Raw genomic sequence first — 20183 nt, 5'->3', positions numbered from 1 at the left:
TGAGTCCGCCATGAAGCGAAGGGTTTGGGCCAAAGTTTGGTGGCCTCTTGTTGACAGAGAGGTGGAGGCATATGTAAAAAACTGTAGAGATTGTTTGGTAGTTTCCAGACCAAATAACCCAGCACCCATGCAGAGGCACATTTTTCCTAATGGTCCCTGGCAAAGTGTTGCTACAGATTTATTGGGTCCTCTACCCAATAATGAATACGTACTCGTCATGATAGATTATTATTCACGTTATCAAGAAATAAAGTTTCTACGGAAAATTACGTCTGAAGCTATAATAAAAATTTTAGATGAAATATTTTGTCGTTTGGGAATACCCAAAACTATTAGAGCAGATAACGGTAGGCAGTTTGTAAGTAATGAGTTCAAAGAGTATTGCAAAAACAACAATATTACGCTAATCACCACGCCACCTTATTGGCCTCAAGCGAATGGTGAGGTCGAAAATATGAATAGATCCTTAGTGAAACGCTTGAAAATTGCTCATACCAACAGAAATAACTACAAGGAGGAAATTCAGAAATTTATCTTAATGCATAACGTCACCCCACATGGCACCACGGGATCAGCCCCAACAGAACTCATGTTCAATCGCATTATTCGGGATAAAATTCCTGGAATACATGATATAACGAATGACATGCTGGATTCGGAAGCGATGGATTTAGACTTGATAAATAAGCAAAAAGGGAAAGAGAAAGGGGATACGGCAAGAAGAGCCAAAACATCTGATATAGTTCCTGGAGATAGGGTACTACTTCGAAATGTCGTTTTCTCGCATAAGCTGACACCAACGTTTGATCCAACGGAGTTCATAGTCTTGGAACCGTATGGAAATGAAGTTGTAGTCACGGCAGATGGGAAACGAATACGTCGAAATATAAGCCATATAAAAAAGTGCCATCTGAAACCATAGCCCAATCGAAGGATACAACTGCTACTCCTGGGGAGACTAATTCACCTAAAGCCACCGTCCCACCTTTATTTTCAGCCGCATCGACATCTGTATATACACACATGACACCACCATTAACGGAAGCTTCATCAGAAACACCTAGGGAACTTGATCCCGATCGACCCGGAAGTAGTGCTCCAGCTGGTAACTCCAAGTTGCGCTTGAAGCTTGTTAATAAAGGAGGGATGTGGAGAACTGAAAATGAGAACGAGAGCCATACCATACAGGCCGAATGAGAGAGTAGTTAGTTGGTTGTAGACATTCAAACAGTGAACATCTCGTTGATGAATAAAGTACCAAATATATTAATAAACTGTGACTTATAATTTATTGAATTGGTAGGTTATTACAGATACCCATATCGTACAAAGACCTTCTAGAGTCACTCCTGGTCCACCTTTATGGCGAGATATCGAAAAGGCGTCCACCTATAGAACTAATGCCCATTCCCTTTTAAAATGCTCATTAACACCTTTGATTTGATACCCATATCGTATAAACGCATTCTAGAGTCACCCCTGGTCCACCTTTATGGCGATATCTCGAAAAGGCGGCCACCCATAGAACTACGCCCCACTCCCTTTTAAAATACTCTTTAATACCTTCCATTTGATACCCATGTCATACAAACACATTCCAGAGTTACCCTAGGTTCATTTTCTTACATGGTGATTTTCGGTTACACCCGAACTTAGCCTTCCTTACTTCTTATTAATGGCTTCATGTATTCGACTGGGTATCGACTTGACTGAATTTTGCAGCAGCATACTACTTAAATCTTTCCACGCTTCGTTAATGGCCAACTTCAACTCTAATAGAGTCCTGTAAAGGTGTCCGTGGACTTTTTGTCCATATTTTGCTCTACAAAGTTTTTCTACCGGCTTTGAATCAGAACTGCATGCAGGCAGGCGACTTCATAAATGGAATGTTGTGTTCTGTAAGCCATTCCCAAGACCCCTTAAAATCTTATATGGTAGCTTTATCCTGTTAAAAAAGCTGTCTTCATCCATTTTATCATCTGAAAATCAAAGGAGAGCATCGTCCAATAACTCCTTTGCAGATATCGCCGAAGAAGAATGCACACTTCCGAAGGATATGCGCGTTACTCTGCCCCATACTTCGATTTCTATGTATGGCGCCAGCCTTGTGTATAGCACACATCATGTATTCGTCTGTAATGTGGAACAAAACTCTTTAATAGCAACTTTTTTTGCTAAAACCATATTGAAACTACTCGATTCCTTGGACCTCCGTTAGAGGAATTTATTTAAAGTGTCTTGAGTGTTCTAGCTTCTTAACCCAGGCGAGGGATTTGCACAAAAAAAATAAGAGCCATACATAGACGGACGGGAAAAATATTATGCCACCTAATTCATGCGCTGCTCTCTGCATGTCATCAAAACAAAATCGGGATATCCCACTAAACGCCAAAGTGGGGGAAAAAGGTGTCGGAAAAATTCAACTTCGACAAATTAATATTCCCCAGTTGGACTAGGTGAATCGTCCAGCTGCGAAGACCTCCAACATCTCTAATGATGGAAGTAAGCTGAATTCTGGTGTAAGCAAATTATGACCATGCACGGATAAAGTGTATGTCGGAATATATAATTTTTCTCAGTGCAGTTTTTCTGTGCAGGCTTATACTAACTTGTGTGCCAACCTGTTGTTTCGGTTTTTCTTCTATTTACTCCTGTTGATTTGCTATCCTTTGTGTGCAAATGGGATTATTCTATTTAATGGGTTTTGGGAGAGTGCATACACTATACAAATAAATGAGTGGTAGCAAGAGACAACACTGAGCGGTGGCTGAACGTAGTCCCGATTGCTGTTGAGTGAGCAGGACAATAAAAACTGTAACACTTACGGCGAATTCAACCTGCAAATGGTTGTCGGCAATGAATAGACACTTGGCGAAGAAAAGCAGGAGTACCAAATGAACCGTGAAACCAACAGCACTCGGGAATTCGTTGTCTGGCCTTGCTCGGTGAGCAATCAATTAATTGGAAATAATGGAAGAGGGCCAAGGTACACCGGAAAATATTCTTTTAAATTCGTCATCAGAAGCGGGACCAGAACCGACTCCTACATTTTCGGAAGAGCTATGGCGTATTTTTCTCGATATGCAAAATCGAAACTTCATTGCTCTTGCAAAAGCTGTGCAGACATAGACACACGTACAGCAACATAACACTACGGTCACATTGCCAAAATTTAACCCCGAAGCAATGAGTGTTGATGCATCGCAATGGTGTAGTACCGCTGACATAATATTATCGGAGAAACCGCTTGAGGGAAGTGGCCTTGTGATGGCACTGAGCAATTGTATGGAAGGTAGCGCTTCGCAGTGGCTAACGCAGATTTCCTACCCTGGTATTAAATGGGAACAGTTCAAAGAACTGTTCACACAACGTTATGAAAGTGAAGAGACGCCAGCAGCCATGTTTTTGAATTTGCTGAATAGTCGCCCATCGGTTGGAGAATGTCATGCTGTTTTTGGTAGTCGTTTGGTGACGTCATTAGTAACAAAGTGGCGCAACATGAGCATTGAAGAGATTGCTGTTTCAACTGTTTCTGGCGCAAATATGGCGAATATTGATAGCCGTTTGCAAAGAATCATTTTTACAACGAATGTGAGAATAAGAAGCAAACTACAGTTGGAATTAAAAGCTTTTACTTTCGATAAGAAACGTAGTGCGAGTATGACTGAAGGTGCTGGACCTAATAATAAAAAAGCAAAGATGTCTGTTGGGGTGTGCCATTTTTGTAAAAAGCCGGGACATAGGATAGCGGAGTGCAGATTAAAGATGCGACAAGCGGGAGATACTATGAATCAGAAGGACAAGTCAAGCGTGTCTTGTTATCGATGTGGTCAAGCTGGTCATTTCGCAAACCAATGTTCAAAGAACGGAAATGCAGCTAAACTGGGCGAGATTAAACAAAAGAGCATAAATCAGTGTTTTGCGGCAGAACCACAAGGAAGTATGACACAACGAGGTGAGGTCTATCCAATTTGTTTTGACTCTGGCGCAGAGTGTTCACTTATAAGAGACAGTATTGGCCATAAATTATCTGGCAAGCGCGTAAATAATGTTGTTATATTAAGGGGAATTGGTGATGGGTTAATATATAGTACTTTGCAAATCTTAAGTTATGTTACTATTAACGAAAATGTCGTTGAAATATTATTTCATGTAGTACAGGACAATCATTTAAAAAATGACATTGTAATTGGGCGAGAGATTCTTAATCAGGGATTTGATGTAATTTTGTCTTTTGATAAATTTGAAGTTTTAAAATCAAAACATGTAAATAGTTGTGAAATGTCTGAGTCTTCTAGCAGCTTGAAAGATATCAATACCGAGTTAAGCGGTAATGATAAAAATTAATTAATTAAATTAATTGAACAATATGCTGAATCGTTTATAATTGGGACTCCGTGTACAAGGGTTAGTACAGGCGAGATGAAAATTCGGTTGGTAGACCCTAATAAAACGGTACAAAGGCGACCATATAGGCTTAGTCCTGATGAAAAAGGAATCGTTCGCGTTAAAGTAAGCGAGTTACTGAAATGTAATATTATTCGACCGAGTTCATCTCCCTTTGCTAGCCCTATCTTACTCGTTAAGAAGAAAAATGGTTCAGATCGACTCTGTGTCGACTATAGAGAACTTAGTTCCAACACAGTCTCTGACAAATACCCTTTGCCTCATATCAGTGACCAAATTGCAAGACTATGAGGTGCGAATTATTTCACATGCTTAGACATGGCTAGCGGTTACCATCAGATCCCCATCCACCCGGACTCCGTTGAATACACTGCCTTCGTAACACCTGAGGGACAATATGAATTTTTGACGATGCCGTTTGGTCTAAAAAATGCGCCGTCTGTTTTTCAGCGTGCAGTTATGAACGCTCTCGGAGATTTTGCTCACTCATACGTAATTGTTTACATGGATGACATAATGGTTGTGTCTCCAACAAAGGAACTGGGGTTTAAAAGGCTTAAAATTGTATTAGATGTTCTAACGAAGGCGGGATTTTTTTTTAATATAACTAAATGTAGTTTTCTTAAAACGGCTGTACAGTATTTAGGTTATGAGATACGGGCAGGTGAGATAAGACCAAATCCGGGTAAAATAGTTGCTTTAAAATCTTTGCCTCCTCCACAATCTATTACTGGAGTGAGACAATTCATTGGGTTGGCATCTTACTTTCGGAAATTTGTGCCCGGATTTTCTCAGTTAATGAAACCTTTATATTCTCTTACTTCACAAAAGAGTTGTTTCGCGTGCAATTCAGAGCTGGAAGAAGTTCGAACGAAAATTATTGACATTCTCACCAACGAGCCAGTTCTTGTAATTTTTGACCCAAAACATCCTATAGAATTACATACAGATGCGAGTTCTTGTGGTTATGGCGCAATGCTTTTGCATAGAATTAACAATTGTCCTCATGTAATCGAATATTTTAGCAAAACTACTTCTCCCGCTGAGTCTAGGTGTCATTCCTATGAATTGGAAACTTTGGCGGTTGTGAAATCAGTGAAACATTTTCGTCATTATTTGCTTGGTCGAAGGTTCGTAGTTTATACCGATTGTAATTCGCTAAGGGCATCGCGTACTAAAATAGATCTGACTCCGAGAGTACATCGTTGGTGGGCATACTTACAATCATTTGATTTTGATATTCAATATCGTGAGGGAAGACGCATGGCTCACGTTGACTTTTTGTCAAGAAATCCCATTCAGCCAAACTCTGATTCAGTTGTGTGCAAAATCCCTGAGAAGCGAGTAAATTTAGCCGAGATATCATGTGAGTGGCTTCTCGCAGAGCAGCGATTAGATTCAGATATAGTTGATATTGTAAACAAGTTGGAGTCAAATGAGCTTGCGGAAGATTTGGCTAAAACTTATGAGCTAAGGAAAGGTATTTTGTTTAGGAAAGTTCAAAGGAATAATAGAACTCGCTGTTTACCTGTCGTTCCGCGTGCGTTCAAATGGTCGGTGATAAACCAGGTGCATGAATCTATCATGCATTTAGGATGGAAGAAAACACTTGACAAAGTTTATCAGTATTATTGGTTTGACAAGATGAATAAATACGTTCGTAAATTTGTTGACAATTGTATAACGTGCAAAACCGTTAAGGGTTCGTCGGGGAAAATTCAGGCTGAGCTCCATCCCATTCCTAAAACAAGCATACCTTGGCATACAGTTCATGTTGACATTACAGGGAAGCTAAGTGGTAAAAGTGACCTTAAAGAGTATGTGATAGTACAAGTTGATGCATTTACAAAATTCGTTTATTTATTCCACACTTTAAAGTTAGATACTGAAAGTTGTGTGAAAGCTTTTAAGTCTTCAATTTCTCTCTTTGGGGTTCCCAACCGAATTATTGCTGATCAGGGGCGATGCTTTACCAGTTCTAAATTTTCAGAATTCTGCTCTTCACAAAATATAAAACTTCACTTAATTGCTACCGGGGCAAGCCGCGCTAATGGCCAAGTAGAACGTGTGATGAGCACGTTAAAGAACTTGTTGGCTGCAGTCGAATCTAGCAATCGATCTTGGCAAGACGCTTTGGGTGAGGTGCAGCTCGCTCTAAATTGTACAATTAGTCGTTCCACTGCTGCAAGTCCTCTAGAGTTGCTGATTGGAAAGGAAGCTCGTCCTCTTGGTTTGATACCACCTTGTGACACAGAGATTGAGGTGGATGTAGCAAATATTAGGAATGCGGCAACTGAAAACATGAAGACTATCGCTTCCTACGACAAAATCAGATTCCATAAGGGAAAAGCTAGCGTTGTAAGGTACAAAGTTGGTGATTACGTGTTATTGAAAAACGAAGAGAGGCATCAAACGAAATTGGATGCAAAATTCAGGGGTCCATTGTTAGTGGTTGCGGTTCTGGATGGAGACCGCTATATGTTAAAGTCTTTGCAAACAAAACGAACTTATAAGTACTGTCATGAAGTCATAAGAAAAATGCCAAGCGGGCAAGTTCCGAGTGAATTGGACATTGATGAAAAGGAGTTAAATCCTCATAAGAGCTCAGGTGAGAGTAGTGGCGGGTTGTCCTGTAACGACAAAGAGTTATCTGTTCAGAAGGAACAGTGAGTGATCCGTCCAAATGGGACGATGTGTTATCCGTCTAAGAGGGACGAAGAGTTATCCGTCAGATGTGGCGATGAGTGTTCGAATGCGAACACTGACAAGTGTGTCAGATGAGTGGTATTTGTTGGAAGCGGCGGTTGAGTTGAAAATAATTAAATAAAATATTCTGTATGAAATAATTATTTTAATTGTTTACAAAAAAAAAAACAAAAAAAAAATAATAATGAAATGTGAATAAATAAAAGGGATAAAGTATTACCTTTTAATTTTTAATTTTTAAAATTTGAACTTAAGCACGAGGACGTGTAAAAGTCAGAATGGCCCTGTCGGAATATATAATTTTTCTCAGTGCAGTTTTTCTGTGCAGGCTTATACTAACTTGTGTGCCAACCTGTTGTTTCGGTTTTTCTTCTATTTACTCCTGTTGATTTGCTATCCTTTGTGTGCAAATGGGATTATTCTATTTAATGGGTTTTGGGAGAGTGCATACACTATAAAAATAAATGAGTGGAGACAACACTGAGCGGTGGCTGAACGTAGTCCCGATTGCTGTTGAGTGAGCAGGACAATAACAACTGTAACACTTGCGACGAACATTTCAAAGAAAAAATCATGAGAATCGGCAAAGAGGATAAATATAATAAGAGCCGTCACTCGTTATTTTTTAGGCATTTACTCGAAGTAAACTCTGAGGTAGTCGCTACTTTTGTTTTATGAGGGACATTTTTGAATTGCCTTCCATTTATCCATGCGGTGTTGTCACTTTATGCAAACGTGTTTTTTGGAAGGAGAATTAAATAATTAATTAAATACAGTCGGAAAAATAAACACAAATACCCTCTGAAAATGTATAGAAGACATTTATAAACATCTCGCCCAAAAAAAAGTAGCGACTACCTCATAATTTGCATCGAGTAAATGCCTAAAAAATAACGAGTGACGGCTCTTATTATATTTATCCTCTTTGGAATCGGTTAATTTTTGACAAAGTTATTGACAGTTGAAAAAATAGGTGAATAAAATACCGACCGCATATTATGGAATTCAATTACCAATAAATCGTGTTTCATTATTTTGACCATATTAAAATTTCATCGGACCGGGTGTCTTGAAATGGAATGAGCCATTAGTAATAATATACATTAGTAATACTGAGTTAGTCAAGTTTGGAAAAATATCTTCTCCAATTTTAGGTTCAATTTCTTTTCTACTGCGAAGTAATATTTTGCACACATTTTTCGATACAAAGCTCTGTTCCATCGAAATCTGTATTATAAAATTAACCCAAGTCCTAACAATTTCGTCGTTATTATCCTTGTTTAACAAATTTCCAACTTCCAAGAGAAATCCAAATATAAAATTAAGGTATTTTAGTAGTTTAAGTCTTTTACGTATTTACAGAACGAGAACACTTTTCATGCCGCGAGAGTTTTCACATTCTGCGGAAATACCAATATCTCTAGCTGATTTTGCGGAGGCGCCGTTTTTCGTTTCACGTTTTACTATATCAATGTCCCATTTTTCACAAAGAGACTTCGCTATTTCTATTGCTTCTTTACAGAGAGTGTCTCGAATTTCGGATTCACGGTTGACATTTTTTGTTAAAGCATTTTTTAATAATTCCTATCGTAACGTTGAACATGAGAAAAAAATATATATGTTTAGGCCCAATGCCTAACTTTTATCTGATTGACGGCGCCCCTCCCTAACGTTTTAATAATATTTCCAGCCACCCACACTCACGCCGCATTTGTGTGCATGCATGCACATGCATGCGTTTCATACGCATGCACGTGTGTGTGCGGGTTGTCAGCACCCATGCACGTATATGTGGGGGTTGTTGTGTGTGTGGCTTTTTTTCCCCTCCTTAATACCAGAGGACTTTTTCGCGGCTTAGCGGTTGTCCTCAACGGGATAACCGGTCTTTTTTTCGATCGACCGCCAACCAGCACACATCGCCCAGGATCACCATCGTCCAGTTATACACAAAGGTAATATTGTATCCTCTTTTACATTTCCGCACACTCAAATTAAATATTATTTTATAACGAGGAATTCCTCTTTGTGTACTTATTTATTTCTTTTGGGCGAACCATCCACTCCAAGATCGACCCTTGTGCGCCTACCCACTGCCGGTTTACGACGCACTCAGGCCGAACATTGGTCTTCCTCACCAGGAACTAAAAGCACCTCTTTGTTATACAGTCCACAACACACCACAATTTATCAACCTCAAAAACTTTTGCCGAAGGATTTTGCCTACTACAAAACTTGCGAATTGCCACAAAAACTCATTAAAGGATTTATTTACCAAAGCACATTCCAGTAGACCCACCAAAGAAGTTTGGGAGTTACATATTATACAACACGATATTAGCAGCAACCGGAGCCACAGCCATCACAGCAATAAATACCGCCAGCACAAAAACCAATAAGAAGTAAGTGTCATATTTCTTGCCACTTTTTTTTTGAGTGTCCGTGACTAAAAAATTAAGAAAATACCCGTGTTTTGCGAAAAAATTGAGATCGAGCGGGGGTGAAAAAGGTGAAACTTTATTTTAGTGAGCGCCAGTTTTTTTCTTTCTTAAATTGTTTTTTCTTCGAATTTAATTCACTTGGTTTTAATATTTATTTCGGTCCTTGTGATTATCTGGTTCATCCCCCCACAAGCGGTAAGGTTTTCCAGACACAACACAAGGAAGAGGATAACCAACCTCACTTTCCTCACTATATTGAATAGGTTTTTTTGTTGTTGGTATTTCGTGCACATCACAAAACGAAGTTAAGTTCAACTTAGTTAATCCGGCGCTCACTTCACTGAAAACACTTTTTGCACTTTTTTTCCGCTTATTCTCAATTCCGAAAAACAATATCGCACGCACTTGTCTTTTTACAATTCAACCATTAAACTGTGTAGGTGGCGAGTGGCCCCCTTTTTCTGTTATTTACTGCCGAGGCAAAAGTCCAAAAATAAATCCTTTTGATTGTCACTGTTGTGACAAAAAGCCCATAAAATAAACCCCTCTTCGTTGTCGCTACCAAGACAAAAAGTCTGCAATAAACAAAATAAATAATAAACTTGAAGTTCAATAGTTTTTATTTAGGGCTGGGCAGGCATTTTAACTCTGAAGAGTTCCATTTCTATAATCGGCAATTTTCTCGTTAATAAACGTAAATAAAACAATGGAAACCTACATCCGTTTAGCAGAATCAATCGCAGAGTTTGATAAAGATTACAGCCTTATTCCGGAGAGCGACCATAGCAAACACACCCTTGCAATACAGCAGGAAGAGTTGCGGCTCTTGTGGAAGAAGGTAAAGTCTGCGTTTGATTCGCTATTGGGATCTGATGAGGTGTCAGCGGATGACGTTATGGCGATCAGAAAGAAGCAAAAGGCAGCATACGCAATCTACGTGCGATGTTCAGCGTCTATATTTGCTGAGGCAGAAAAATACAAGAAGGATGAAAAGAACGTCAACCCTGAGCAAGAACCTCATGCGCATAAAATTCGCCTCCCTGCTTGCGACACTGAAGTTTTTAAAGGGGATTATCTGTCTTGGCCAACTTTTCGCGACCTTTTCACGGCAATTTATATAAACAATTCGAGCTTGAAAGGGGTGGAAAAGTTATTCCATCTCAACAACAAAACGCAGGGCGAAGCAAAAGATATCGTTAAAAAATGCCCTCTCACAAATGAAGGTTTCGAGATGGCCTGGAAAAACTTGTGTGAAAGATACGAAAACAAACGTATCTTAGTTAACACACAACTACAAATTTTATTTAACTTAAAAAAGGTAGAGAGTGAGTGTGGCAGTTCAATAAAAAAGCTGCAAAATGATATAAATAATTGTATTTCGTCCCTCAAATGCCACAAAATTGACACTTCCAATTGGGATGCGATCCTGACCTATCTATGCTCAACCAAGTTACCAGAGAGCACGCTGGCTCTTTGGGAGCAAAGTATAGACCATAAAATGGACATATCCAAGTGGGAGGATATGGATAAATTCCTGTCTAATCGGTTTAAGACACTTGAAACAGTGTCTGGTTTTACAGGGCATGCCACTTCGAAAGTGCAAAAACCAAACGCGTCGCGACAATCAACGGAAACCCCTACGAAAAGACTTGGTGCTTTTCAAACGAAAGTATCCAAGCAAACAATAAAATCAATTTGTAAAATGTGCAAATCTACGGAGCACAGATTACGAAACTGTTCACGCTTCTGCGACTTAACCCCAGTAGAAAGGATTAAATTTATAAAATCCACAAGTGGCTGCCTGAATTGCTTATCCCCAGGACACACCGTGACGAAGTGCACCAGTTCCTACAACTGTTCCAAATGCCACTCTCGTCACCACACGCTCCTGCATGCGGATACATCTCAGCACACGGCTGTACGCAATCCTTTCAAAGATGCGGATAATAGCCCAACAACTTCGGCACAGGCGCGACAATCTGCGAACCAGAATGTAAAATCCTGTCATGCCAAGTCCAGCACAAGCGTGCTATTAGGAACTGCTCGCGTATACATTCGCCATAATGGTACCGACTTCTCCGCACGGGCATTAATTGATTCAGGGTCTGAATGTTCCTTTATAACTGAAAGACTGAAACGCAGAATCAATTTGCCAGCGAGAAAAATGCATGCCCAAGTTTCAGGCATCACAAATTCGGTGTCAGCCCAGGTGAAAGAAGCATCCAAAATTGAATTACGTTCACCATTGGATGCCTGCTTCAGCCTGACTACACCCGTTCTAGTCCTAGCCAAACTCACTGGGAATCTTCCATCCTGCCATATCAACGTCATGACTATGCAGGCATTCCCAGACTTGGTTTTGGCAGACAAGAGGTTCTACATCAACGAAGATGTAGACCTCATACTTGGAGGAGACATATATCCCCAAATTATACTGAGTGGTCTGAAAAAGAATGTACTAAATACACTTCTGGCCCAAGAGACAGTGTTCGGTTGGATACTAACCGGTCGCATCGAAGCACCGAGTCCAACGAAGAGCATCATGTCATTCTACAACGAGGTTGCGTTGGACAACCAATTAAAAGCTTTCTGGGAGGTAGAAAATGTTCCCAAAAACAAAATGGTTAATGAAGAAGAAAGGTATTGTGAACAATTATTTAAGGACACAACAAAACGTGATGAAAGTGGAAGATATACAGTCTCGCTACCATTCAGGCAGGATTACCCTGAGAAGATTGCATTAGGACCGTCTCTAAAGCGCGCATGTTCACAATTCTTCAGAAATGAGGGGCGATTACTAAAAAACCAAGAGTTAGGGAAAGAATATGTTCGGGTGTTATCCGAATACGAAACGCTTGGACATATGAGAAAAATTAAAAATAATGTGCCATCCGACGATTCGGATAATTATTTCCTGCCCCACCACGCCGTTGTGAAGGCGGAAAGTACCACCACCAAGGTGCGCGTCGTCTTCAACGCATCAAGTCCTACAGCAAATGGCATTAGTCTAAACGACATACTCCACCCAGGGCCAGTACTCCAAGCAGACTTGCCTATTTTAATTTTACGTTGGCGACTGTATCGCTTTGTCTTTAATAGTGACATAGAAAAGATGTATAGGCAAATTTGGGTGACCGATAATCACGCCAAATTTCAAAGAATTGTCCATCGAACATCCCCCAACGAACCCATCAGTCTTTACGAAGTAAAGACTGTCACATTTGGTGTAAACTGCGCCCCCTACCTCGCGATACGGTCACTTCTACAATTGGCTAATGATGTAGAAAATACCCACCCAATAGCATCGGGTATATTACGCGAAAGTATGTATGTCGACGACGTTTTATCTGGAGGGCATACAATAGCGTCAACTATCAAAGCAAGGAACGAGATTCGCGAAGCATTACACTCAGCTGGCTTTCCATTGCGCAAGTGGACATCCAATTGTGAGGAAGTCCTTCAGGACATCCCCAAAACGGATTTGCTCAGCGAGGACTTCCTAGCGTTTGAAGAGGCTAGCTCGGTGAAGGCACTCGGAATACGATGGAACGCGCATTCAGACATGTTTTACTTCACCGCAGGAGTTTTAGAGAAGGGCGAGAACATCACCAAACGCGCAATCCTATCCGCTATAGCCAAACTTTTCGACCCTTTAGGCTGGCTTGCACCAATGGTCATAGTAGCAAAAATATTAATGCAGAATATTTGGTTAGAAGGCACCGGATGGGATGAGCCTGTCTCACCAAATACATTAGAACGGTGGAAAACCTTCACCCAACACTATGGCGAAATAGATAACATACGGATACCGCGGTGGGTAAATTTTTCACCGGAAGACGACATAGAAATCCACGGCTTCTGTGACGCTTCCGAGAAAGCATATGCGGCAGCGATATACATGCGCGTGAAAAGAAACGATCAGGTTTTCATACACTTACTTTTAGCGAAAACCAGAGTAGCTCCAGTGAAAACCATCTCGCTACCACGTTTAGAACTATGCGGCGCCGTGCTGCTTGCAGAAATCATGGAATCAATATTCCGAAACATTCATCTGGGACCAGCAAAAGTTCACCTCTGGACGGATTCAACCATCGTACTCGCATGGATAAGAAAGCCGCCCTGTTCCTGGTCAACCTTCGCCGCACACCGAATCACTAAGATCATCGATATGGTCGGTAGCAAGGACTGGCTTCACGTGGACTCGGAATCTAATCCAGCGGATCTAGGAAGCAGAGGACTACTTGCATCAGAGTTGGTCAACAATTCGTTGTGGTGGCAGGGACCTTCTTGGCTGCAAGAAGACAATTCCTACTGGCCTGCACAAGAGCCCGACTATAAAACGTCCGTTGAGGAGAAGAGGGCACAAACATATGCCACGACAAGGGTAGATCATGTAGATATTCTCGACCGATTTTCAAATTTGCCCAGGGCTTTAAAGGTTCTATCCTATGTTAGGAGGTTTTATAAAAGAACTCACCCAAGAACAAAAGCCTCGTTCCACGAAAAAGCGTGTATAATCTCAGCCGATGAGATTAAGGCAACGACTCAAGCATTAATACGAGTCTGCCAGAAACAGTTTTACGGGACAGAATATTTAAAATTGAAAAATAGGGAACCTATCGATCGAAAGAGTGAAATACTGTCACTCAACCCATATATCGACAAAGATGATATTATTAGAACAGGGGGGCGTCTAGGGGCGTCAAAAGACATGTCATACAACGAGCGTCATCCGATCATCTTGCCTTACAATTGCAGACTGTCTCGCCTGACAGTTATGATGGCTCATCATGACTCCCTTCATAGCGAGAACCAGCTCATGCTCCGTCTCATCCGAACCCAATACTGGATACCGAATGTCAAGACCATGATCAGAGCCATCATCCACAATTGCAAAACCTGCATTATTCACCGAAAGCAGGCACAGTCCCAACTTATGGGGACCCTTCCCTGCGAGCGGACTACTTTTACCCGCGCGTTCACCAATACCGGGGTAGACTTTGCAGGGCCTTTCGACATCAAAAGCTACCGCGGTAGGGGATGTCGACTGTCAAAAGGCTACGTATGCCTTTTCGTCTGTTTTTCCACTAAGGCCATCCATTTAGAAGCCACTAGTGACCTTAGTACCCCAGGCTTCCTCGCGGCCTTTTCACGTTTTATCGCGAGAAGAGGATGTCCGAAGAACATCTACTCCGACAATGGTACGAACTTTGTCGGAGCTTCCAGATCTCTACGATCGGAATTCAAAGCCTTCCTGGCAGAAAGCCGAGACAAAACAGTCTCCAAGTATAGCCATCAAGCATTAACTTGGCATTTTATTCCCGCTGGCGCTCCACATATGGGCGGCTTGTGGGAAGCGGGAGTGAAGAGCTTCAAAAGCCACTTCAAAAAGATCGCTTCTCCCCACAAATATACTATGGAGGAGTTCCAAACACTTCTGTGCCGGATTGAGGCGTGCCTCAACTCGCGCCCTCTCAGTCCGGGGTCGAATGACCCAACGGACCTGGAACCCCTAACTCCAGGACATTTCCTAACCGGCAGCCACCTGCTGGCTCCACCCGAACCAGATGCCAGTGAGAGCTCTGCCTCGATGATCAACCGATGGCAGAAACTCAAAGCCCTCCATCACACTTTCTGCCAACGATGGAAGGTGGAATATCTATCCGAGCTTCAAAAACGAGTGAAGTGGAAGCATCCCAAAGAAAATATAAAAGTGGGAGATCTCGCTGTCCTCAAAGAGGACAACTTATCTCCCAACGAGTGGAGGCTCGGTAGAGTCGTCAACGTACACCCCGGTGAAGATAACCGAGTACGTGTAGTCGACCTCTTTACCGAGAAGGGTCAAGTCAGACGACCTTTGGTCAAACTGATCCTCCTTCCCAACGGAGGAGACGGATTGCGAGAATGCCAATAGCTCCTCGTAACAATCCTTCCGTTCCTCTCCCTCACTCCACTTCCCTATCGATAATCCACCAAAAACCCAGCGCTCCCCCACCGAGGCCAACCAATCACCCTAATGCAGATCCCCATCTGCCACAAAACAATTATTTTTCATTTTCAAAATCAAACCCCACTTCACTCACTCACCCCGAGCGAGGACACCAGAACCCTAACGCAGACTCAGGGTCTGCCACGGAACGCAGATGCACTCAGCCAAAGGAACGAGGCCAAGCAATAACCTAACGCAGATTCGATATCTGCCACAGAACCGAAAGGCATTCGGCCCACTAGATTTTAATTTAAAAAAAAAAAAAAAAAAACTAGACAGGTGTTTTCAGCTCATCAGAATAAAGCTGCTCTGAAATTTCTTTAGCTTTTTCTGTACTCATTGTGCCTTCCAATTATTAAATATTTGCCTCTTCTGTTAAAGAAAACTGCGTTTTTGTTGTTTTTATACATAACTGCCATGCTTGTGTTTGATAATCCAAAAAGCATCAATTATACCACCGTTTTTATCATCAGAAACTTGTTCAAAGTAAAGATGTGTATGATTATGTGCCCTCATACGTGTATAACCATAATCCTGGCTGTGAAAGGCACTCCACTTAGGCAAATCATTTACGAATGGCTCTCGTCCCCCCTTACAACCAAGCGAACCTGTAATCAAATGCACCGGTGCACTACCATGTATGGTACATAAGCCGCAATCGATTCCACTTGTCGCATAAACTCATCTCCCACACGCGCATTCTGCGTATTCATGTCGTAGGCAAAGTCACCCAAATGATTGATCGTATCGTACATGCCCTTTTGGTATCCTGTTTTAAGCGCGCCAACGATTTTGCATTTTCATTGCCCATATCGCCTTAGAACGCCACCGTTGGCGCCCAATTATCACCGACAGGCACTGTGCGAAATTCAAAAGGCGGTGACCAGCCCAATTGACCACCACAATGGTAGACATAGGAATGAGTGTATAAAAGATTTGATAATCTGACCCTATGTATGTATTGTGACTTTTGTTTATCGCCACCATCCACAAATCTCTGGGATGTGCCATTGGCTTGCTGTGTTAAGCCATCTAAACCATATTCAACAATTGATTCGATGGCATCGTCAGGTGTGGACCATGTTACCACAACTTCATTGGATTGTTCACCCAATGCTAGATGCACTTGTTCCGGTTGATAATGAAAAACTTTCTCCACATTTTGCGCAGCAACGCTGGTAATTTATACAATTACAAAGCAAAATTGCAGCGAAGGCATCGGAATTCCAGATGACTTTTAACACTTAAACACGAAGTTGCAGGCTGTTTTGCACTTAGTATATATATAGTATAACTATTTGCTTTAATTTCACAAATGCAACCTGTGAAAGTTGCATAAAAATGCACAAGCGAATTTTGTGCAATCCAATCAATTTAAATTACATTAGCACACAAGAATCCTATTTATTCATTGCCTTAATATGCTATACCGTCAAAATGGACGATTCTTTAGCTTGAGTAGATTGTTTTAATTGATCTTTGTCTCCTCTGACAAATCGTATCATCTCGCCGATCTGGTTGGTCCCACTTGAAGCACACTCCAGAAGCTCTAGACAGCCTTGCAGCCCCAACAAATCGTATGTCAAACTAACGTCGCGTTCCAAAACACCAGCCAATCTTATAGTCTTTACCCAATTCACCAGTAAATGCGTGAAACTTGGGCGTATAAACATCACAATCACGCAAACACGAACATGCATGCGTAATACATATGACCTGTGTAGTATGTATCTCCGTACATAAAACACATAATGTGATACAAATTATCAATAATCTAATTAGTGGCAGAATCCAGCAGTTACTTTTAGCAAATTCTCAGTAATGGAATTAACTGATTTTATGGTTTCGAATGTATTAACAACTATAACTGAATTGCCGCTGAGTGAACTACTGGGTATTCCCATATTAATGCTACTACCCACATTCTCTGTAATCGGTATGGGTATTGTACTATTAGTACCCATAATGCAACGACTCAATGCGGCATCATGACTTCGCATATGGGCATTCAAACCGTTTTGGGCACAGAACCTAAGAACTAGCGAATCATATGGCAGAAAGAATCGTTATTTGTTCACCTAATAGTACAAGTTCGAGATAAAATAATTAAAGGCACCTGGCGCCATCCTCGTTCAACTTATTAATTGCAATTTGTGCATTTGAAACTATCTATTTAGATACTACATATATGAACATACCTACAAGCCATTATTGCTTTCTGTGGGCTGCACAAACTCATTTGTCGAAAGTCCAGGTCCTTTTCAAAAAATTTGACTTGAAGGGAGGCGACCAATACGAGACTTCTGCTGAATGACTCACTGATCACGATGATGATCCTGCGTTGTTCGTTTTTTTGAAGGGTTAACTAATCTATGCGTGCGTAGACCCGAAAAATCAGCAAAAGCCTTATCGCATTGATCACAAGCAAACTTTTTCAAAATTATATGATCAACTGATACAGAAAGCTCTTTAGAATCATGCTTTTGCTTATGATGTAACCTCGAATGTGTTAGTGGATATTCCATATTGATAAAACATTTGCCGCATCCTTTACAAACATGTTTCAGGAAATGATAGCGCGCTTTATGTTTGGCCAAATCAAGTTCGCTAGTACACTTGCACTCACGTAACACACAAGCCATATAGTTTCACCTAAATTTGGTTGTCAACGTATTAAAGTTGCTTGAAATGAATGACCTTTGCGTATATTTAATAGGGCCCTTATAAATATCTTTAAAAAAAAAAAAAAAAAAATGCTGGTAAAATCTTATTTGGTGGATACCGGCTAAATCTGAGTGGATCTCTCCGCTCTCTGTAAGCTTTTAAGCACGATTCCTCTATTTCAAGCACTTTCACAGTGTTCGAAGCTAATTAGATCCAATTGATCAGAATTAGTAATCAATCCCCCTATTGCTTCATTGGATCTTGCATAACAATAGTAAAAATAAAGTTCTGGCAGACCTTTGAATCTGTTGGGAAATTCGAATACGTCTCTTAAGATATCAAAATTAACGCATATAAGCTTTTTTACACTATTAAGGAACTCAAATTTCTCAGGCACCATGATGTCATACACGAAATCAAATCCTACATTTGCAATTTCAATTTCATGCGCATCTTTATATAATATCCCTCATATTTTGTAAATAAATCTACTATATTCCATCTTTCAGCAAGACTGCAGGCTATTATTAACATCTTAAGGTTTGCATAAACGTTCTCACTGGTTACATCCAAAGAACTAATCCATTTTAGCTCATGACAATTGAGGGTTAGTTCTTCAATTTTACTCCATTTTAAGTTGCTCCTCATACATCAATGGTTTTACTTTTTTGAAAATATTCAATGTTAACGATTTTAAATTTAATGCTAATAATATGCGTCAAAAATCGCAAATCCTAATTTTTTGCAGCATGTTAGCGTTAAATTTTCTAAATGGCTGAATGACGCAATGGCAGGGTTCGCCCAATAGCCATTTGGTGCAAAAGTGCGCAAATTCGGGAATGATTCACAGAGGGATCTGATATCTGCATCATACATAGGTCGGGCTAAGGTTACACGCATTTCGGTCGTACATGGAAAGCCATATAACTTAAGCAACTCAAAGTGCTTACCTGGGAAAAATAATAGTCACACATTTTGTGGTACGCCACACTGTCCATCATAAAGCGGACATGGGCGCTCTAAACTACAGCCACCACATTCACTGCAATCGAGGGAAACATGATCATCAGTCCATGAAACGCCGCAGATGAAGCAGGAGCCCATATGCTAACGCAACTCCTCAATTTTGAGTACATTGTCCACGAAAATTTCCAAAAGACTACCCATTAAATCCCAAAGGACTGCAGATATCAGAGAATTGTGGACCATGTACGCTGGCTAAAGATATTGCTGTTGGAACTTTTACATTTAATGCAATTTAAGCTGACATTTGGAGCTGAACCATTTACTAAGCCCGATGGTGGAGCAACAATGTTAGCTGAAGACACCGTCATTCCATTGGTATTAAGAACAACATTTGGAGAAATACCACAAACATCGGGATCATCAACATCGAAAAGAACATTATCCTCCCACTCGGTGACTACACTTACATTTGAATAGGAAAATACCACCTTGCTTACGTGGCGTATTTATCCATGCCAGATGTGTGAAATGACTGTCCGTAGAGCAACCGATCACCTCACAGCCAATATTACGGAACTCAGAGACGCGATCAGAGAAAGCAATAATTTTAGTTGGGCAAACAAATGTGAAGTCCAACGGGTAGAAGAAGAGTACCAGGTATTTTCCTTTGTAATCATTTAAATCGATATCTTTGAATGTGCCTCCAACAACAGCAGTTCCCTTGAAGTGCGGTGCGGGGTTTTTTTGTAGCTTAGGCATCTTCAAATTCTCATTCGTTGGGCACTCCTCTGGGTATATGGCATTACCAATTATTTTAGAAAGATTGAAAGTACGTCTCCGATCTTTGCCAGTACATTCATCCAGTGCGAAGCTTGCAAGATTGGAATTTAAAGATTGGTCAAGTGTAGTACCACTAATTTTAGCCGACAAATCCAAATCCATTAATTTGCTTAGCACTGCTGTACGGTGAAAAATTTCGCTTTCTGTTGGTAATAAATCGGGACGTTCTTGAG

The 20183-nt window shown here is 40.8% G+C and overlaps 1 protein-coding gene and 1 pseudogene across 24 annotated transcripts in view; one reads left to right on the top strand and one right to left on the bottom strand.

Annotated features, from left to right (window-relative positions):
- LOC137236879 (protein eva-1) overlaps positions 1 to 20183 on the top strand; it is a 3007131-nt gene that overhangs the window by 1452862 nt on the left and 1534086 nt on the right. The gene's annotated exons all lie outside the window — the stretch shown is intronic.
- On the bottom strand, positions 18383 to 20112 carry LOC137238666 (uncharacterized; annotated as a pseudogene).

Source organism: Eurosta solidaginis, chromosome 1 (assembly GCF_040869045.1).
Source record: "Eurosta solidaginis isolate ZX-2024a chromosome 1, ASM4086904v1, whole genome shotgun sequence".
NCBI classification, from domain to species: Eukaryota; Metazoa; Arthropoda; class Insecta; order Diptera; family Tephritidae; genus Eurosta; species Eurosta solidaginis.
Note: the sequence above shows the minus strand (reverse complement) of the source record. Positions and strands in the feature narration are given on the sequence as shown.